This window comes from Apis dorsata, unplaced genomic scaffold, assembly GCF_000469605.1.
Source record: "Apis dorsata unplaced genomic scaffold, Apis dorsata 1.3 scaffold_82, whole genome shotgun sequence".
Taxonomy (NCBI): Eukaryota; Metazoa; Arthropoda; class Insecta; order Hymenoptera; family Apidae; genus Apis; species Apis dorsata.
Window position 1 is genome coordinate 1,369,333 of NW_006263380.1, and position 6,730 is coordinate 1,376,062.

Consider the following 6,730-nt stretch of genomic DNA (forward strand, 5'->3'; position numbering starts at 1 on the left):
AATTATTAAACGTTGATATTATTACGAAAATACGTATTTATTTATAAAAAAATCTTGATTTCTTCGCATGAAAAAGTAATAAATGATGAAATTCGATTGAATCAACGCGATATAAATTAGCAAACGACGATTTCTCCATCGTACTTTTTTTCGTCGAAACGTAACATCAACGCAAAGAGAAATCGAATTTTAATTCGATCGAAATTATTTCGATCTAAATTTTCAATTCGGTAAGAATTGCTCTATCGCCATTAAATGCTTTCCATTACGAAAACTGTATACATTTATACCCGACAATAAGTAGAAACAGAGCGACCGTCGATCGAAAAAATTCCGAAACGAGCCGAGCATCCAATTACACTTGGCCTGTTTCGCGAAATTTGCAGCAACGCGGACGCATCTCCATGCACGTGTGTTTCCAAATCTAACACACTCGGCGCGTGTGTGTTAATGGTCTCGGAATGTTATGCTACGTGATTGAATCGCGTGACGACGACATTACCTCGGTGGTTGTACCCAGTACACACGCACGCGGATCTTGAACTCGCCCGAATTTTCCTACCCCATTCCCCCTCTCGTCGTGGATGGAAAAGGACCTTTATTATGGGGTCGCCTCGTGGAGGAGTCAGGGTCAACGAATGGAGGACGCGTGGGTATTGATCTTTTTCGTTCTTTTTCGACGTTACTTGGATCTCGCGCTGTCTTCGTCACCGTCCTTTCGATGGAACTCGAATCGATCGGATCGGGGACGAAGGGTGATGTTGATGGCGGGAGGGAAGCAAACGTCGGAATACAATCCAGAAATATGGATCAACGAGAGTCGTGCTCGCTCGCTGTTAGTACGTGACGAAGTGAGATAGAGAGAGGGAGAGAGGGAGAGAGAGAGGGAGATGGAAGAATCTAATGAAATTATTGGACGAGAGGGTTTCTCTCGCGTGTCTACGCTCGTTGGAATCCGGGATAGGTTTCGCCCATTGGATAAGATATTTTCGATTGGGGCAACGCGACAGGTATTCGAGTCACGTGGTGAACATTCCTCGGCCGCGTCCCGGCGCTCGCAGCGGGATAGAATCCCGGCAAGCGTGATCGATCAGCGGCGGTGTAATCAGAATTTCTTGATTACACTTTGACAGCTCCCCGCTGAATAGGAGACCCGGATTTTCTTTTCCAAGGTGGATGCTGTAAATCTTATTCCGGCCATTCGTCGAGCCTCGTCGAGAGGTGCTCGAGATTTGTGCTCGAGAGGTTGGCGGAGGTTAGACGCTTCGAGCATGCTCCTCGCTCTGATTGGATTCCCTCGGGACGTGCCTCGTCGTGGGCCAGTCTTTTCTGGCCTGCCCGCTCCCGAGTTTCGCCACGGCAACTTGGAGAACCGGGCAACGGGCAACTCGAGAACCTCCCCCAACCTGTTTTCCTTCGCTCCCAATGGAGCAACGGAAAGGGAAACCTTCGAATCCATTGTTCCCCGATGTCAAAAGCGACTTTATAGGCCTGTTTTTCTTTTCTTTTCTTTTCTTTTCTTTCTCTTTCCTTCTCCTCTGGAACCTCGCCTGATAATTAAGTTCGCGTACTTTCGTACGTACCTCCCTCCCAACTTTCTTTCCGGATAAAGGAACCTGACAACGGCTATTGCTCCTTATCATAATTAGTTCTCAAAGCTCGGCTTCTCCATTTGGACCGCGCCAATTCCAGGTATTCGTTCGAAACGACCGAGCTCTTTCTTTTTTCCTATTTCGTTTTTCGCCAATTAACTTTCGGTCGCTATCGCGCTCTAAGTAGACGGAATAGCGAGTTTCGTCTCTCGACGAAAGAGGATTTTCGAAAATGGGATTCTCCCGGAGACAAGTTATGACGTAATAACCCCGCATGACAGCAACAAATTCCACTTTCTACGTAAGGAAAACACGATCGTAACAAGTTGTAAGGAGAGAAGAAGGTCCCGAGTACGATCTTGGATTAGAGAGAAATCCCTGTTTTCCCCTTCCCAGATTTATTCGTAAAAAATGCCTTTTAAAATTCACTTTACAAGGGCAAGGGAGGAGTTTTTCTTTCTTTGCCCTCGATCACCGGCTCATATTCGATCAAGGGAATGAAATTTCCCCCTTCCCTCCGAGAGACGAAATCAACCAATCGTTCAACCTATCCTTTATCTAGCTAGCTAAGTTGGCGTGCACCTCCCAGGAGGAACTCGGTGACTTACGAGACACCAAGCTTTACTCTATCTTGATAGTCCAATGGTGATATACAGGCGCATGTTAAGCGCCACGACAATAATTCCCCAGGAAATAGCTCGAATAACGCGGTTAACGAATTGTCTCGCAGTTTCACCATCCGTCTCGGTGACCGTTTATATCGTTTTCAACCGTTATCGATCCGTTTCTCCCCGATAATCGTTAATCGAGAAGAACGAAGGACGAGAAGAAGAAGAAGAAGAAGAAGAAGAAGAAAAAGAAATTTTCGAAACGAAAAACCTTGTTTCCCTTCCCTCTTTTTAGACTGTTTTAAAATGAGAAAAGAAAAGAAAAAACGTAATTACGCGTTTACCGCGTCTGCTCGCAAGATCGAACGTTTTTGAAATCAACCGATCCTGGCCGAATTAGCCCGAACTGTCTCGAGCGAAGGCGCAATCGATTTCGGGAGAAAGCTTTTTCTACCGTGCTCTACATCACCGGCCTTCCCCCATTTCCTCTTTTCACTTGGAGGCTTGTGAATCGTCCGTGGATGGTAGAGGTGGTATACATATATACGTATATATACATACACGTCGCTCTGCCTCAAAGTACGCAACGTTGAAGAGGCTTTTTTTGAATGAATGTCCATTCATTCAACTCTCGTTTTTCAAGTAACCAACCCATCCTCGCCCCCCGGTTTCGTCCTTTTCTTCCTTTTGCCATCCTCCTCCCCCCCTCCCCTCGTCCCTCTTTTCTCTTCACACTCGCAAAGCCGCGCCCGTGTACCGTGCAGCCCGCCAATGTACCCAACCGTGTTTGTCCGCGTCTCTGTTCCTTTGCTCCGCGCAAACTTGTTGAGCTCGATGCCGCTCTTCAGAGCTGTAGGTGGCGGATGGGCTCGTGGTGACCTTTTGTTACGGTTTGTCTTGTTTGCTACGAGATTACCCCTCTCTCCGCCCTCCCCTTCCTCCTCCTCCTCCTCCGTACGGTTGACGAAGTTACGCCTAAGACGTCCGAACTAGCGCGGGAATTACGTTAACTGCAATTACCGAGTTGCCACGCCGAGTTCCAGATCCCTCGGCAAACTTATCCCCGATAACTTTGTCCCCGATAGACAAAGATTGCCTCTCTTCGTGGCCAATCGGATCGAAATATTCGTAAACGTTGTTAATGCATTCTCTTGATCGGTTTATAAGATCGCTTTATACGTATTCACGTACTTCTCTGATTGATCGTAAATTTTGCGCGTTCATTAAATGTATACTATTCGATGGTAAAGGGGGCGCTCGTATACCTTCGGATAGTAAGATCGATATTGATATTTACACGAGAAATTTTTTTTCCCCCGGCGCGAGAAAACTTTGTCGAGAAGTTTTTATTTTGGGATAAATTCGATTTCAACGATGGGAATTTAAAAAAAATTTCGGCATTTAATCGCACGACTCGTGAAACTCGGCCGCAAACGAGTTACGATGAAATGCCACAGATGCATCTCTCCCGCGTGATGCGGTGGGTTAAAAGCTATTATCTGTTGCTCGCCCGCGTTAAAAGTTAAGTTTTAACCTGTGGTGGTTAATTGGGAATAACTATGATACCAAATAAAAGTATTCTGGTTATTACGATATTTAATGCACGAAATTATACGAAAAAGAGAGGAATTCGTATATTATTCTAATGATTTTTATTATAGGTATTTTATTCCTATCTGTTTCTATCGTCAGCATAATATTTTATACTAGTTTATTTTTCTTAAATTTAATTCAGACGATATTGTTATATTTTGAAGTTATTATTTAATATCATTTATCGAATCGTAACGAAACGATTATAATAATATATAAGTTTTGTAATAATAAATTTAGACCGAATAAATTATTTATTATTGTAATTTGTATTTATTGATTTTTATATAGTATAAGTAGTATAATATTTATCGAATTAATGAGATTAATAAATTTTATAATTATGAATTTATAAAAAAAAACAAAATATAAATAAATTAGTAGAATTATTAATAGGACATTGAAAATTATAATATTTAAATATTTCATACTTGTTATAAATCTTTACAATATTTATATCGTTATTATCGATGTTAAAATCGCGAAATTTAATTTAAAATCGGAATAAAAATTAAAAATTAAAATCGAAAAATATTGAATTACAATGTCAAAAAAAATTCTCTTTTCGAAATTACGAAATAAATTCCGAAACAAATAAATATTGTAATATAATTGAATATCGAAATATTTTAATTAAATTAATTGCGTTCTTTTTGAGTGGTAAACTAAATGAATAAATACGTTATATGTTATAACATATAACATTACGCAACAATAATGTTAATAAGTAAATAAATAAATATGTTTTCTTTACAATATACAAACATTTAACAAAAGGTATTCAACTTACCGTTGGTAGCTAACACGTGATATTGTATAATTCGTTATCCATTGTCCAAATCGTGAAAACGAGACTGGTGCACTCGTGAATTAAACGAAGGTATTAAAAATATATACACTCTCGAAAATGTTAGATTCGCAAATAAATGTATTTAAAATATTCGCAAATAAATGGACGTGATACAAACATTAGCGAAATAAATATGTAAAATTATACACTCACGAATAAAATACTTTAAAACAGTTACAAAAAAACGTACGAATTATAAACATTCGCGAATAAATGCACGTGTAAACAACCGAACAAACGTACGCATTTTAAATATTCGCGAAAGAAAATTTATTCGGGAATAACATGTTTAAAAAGTTCGCGAATAAAACACATGTATTGTAAACACTCGCGTAAATATTACGTATGTATTGTAAATTCGAAATTTACGCACAATTTTAAATTATGTACGAAATTGGACGAACGCGTATTTTCCACGCGTCTGAATGGTACGGCGGTCGAGACGGAACTGCGAACTCGGTAACCTCGGCTCGATAGGCAAAATCACGCGGTAAATAAACAGTTCTATCGATAACACGATTAATTTTACAGAATATTTATAAACTATCCTACAATACTTATTATATTTGATTATAATTTTAATTATAATTTATTAAAATGTAATAATAATTTATATATATGTAATTTAATTATTTATAATTATTTATAATTATTTATAATGATTTATTTAATTTATTAATTTTATCAATTTTTTTCTATTAATATTTTATTAATTTAATATAATCTCTCTGTATAAAATTATTAGAATTATTATTTAGAAGGAATTTATTACATAAAAAAAATTTTTTTTCAATAATTATAAAAACAAATTTATAAAACTTTCATATAAATTAAAGAATTAATTATAACGGAGTAGAATTTTGAATTTTTACATCCCAGTGGTTGGAATTTTACGATTGTGAATTTTTTACGAATTCTACCTTACCAACAGTTAATACCTTTATAGCAACCGAAGATCAATAGATTTCCTTATAGATCAAATAGATTTTAAAACTTGGAAATTTCGACAAGTCAGATGGCAGCAAAGATGGCTCAAATCGAACCCAACATTTTAATTTCGTCTCGAAACGAAAGTTCTTCGACGAGACAATTCTTTTTTATTTTTTTTCTTTTCTTTTCTCCCTTTTTTCAATAATACTAACGCAAAGTGGCAAACAAGTAAACGGTCGATCGTATAAACTTTCGAGTATATTCACGTATTTGGGACGCTGTTTCCGCTTTTCAAATATGCAGTTATTCATTCATCCGAGGTCTAATCATTACAACCAAGCTCACGTATTGCCACTAAAACGATCGGGGGTGTCTGTCGGAAATTTCTCGGCATTCGAATCGTAGTTTCCTCGATCGTTCAACTCGTCGAATCGTATTGAGCGAGGTTAAAAGCCCGGGTGAGCGCGGCACTTCAAAGGGCAATGTGCACGCGTGCATAACTTATTGATGAGCTTCCACCTTTCATCGAAAGTTCACGGGCTGTTTTCGACCGGCGGAGGGGAAAAAAAAAAACAATCAGTATTCGCCGAGGTTCACCGAAAATATCCGTTCCGTCCATGGAATCGTACGAAACGTATTCTTTCCCAAGATAAAATACACCACCAGGTATTTTGCTTTCCTTCGTCCCCTCCCCCGCGTTTTCAATTCGTTTCCAGCTAAAGAATTAAAATTTTAATTGCCCGAGTCGATCGAACTCGCATCCCCCTCCCCAATGATCCAAATGATCGTTTCGCAAAGTGGCGGCGGTAAGAAGAGGAATGCATCCTCCGATCTCGATCTCGTATCCAACGGCAAAGGACGCGACGTCGCCCGGTATAACCGTCCGATTTTTCTTGCGCGTCCGAACTGCTTGGCCGGTAATTGGCCGTCATCCGGAACCATCGAAGCGTCCTCGCGAGGAGACGGGGCTAAGCATCGGGACGGAGCACAAGTCGAACCGCGCTTGTCCATAAATCAATTAATTTTAGCCAGTTCGATATGCCAGGCTGGCTTAATTTAAATTCTTTCGGAAGCCTTTGGAATCGGTAGTGAGCAGCCGGGCCCGATAGAGCGGAGGCCAAAAGACCTCGCGTCCACCCGACGTCGAACGACGCCGG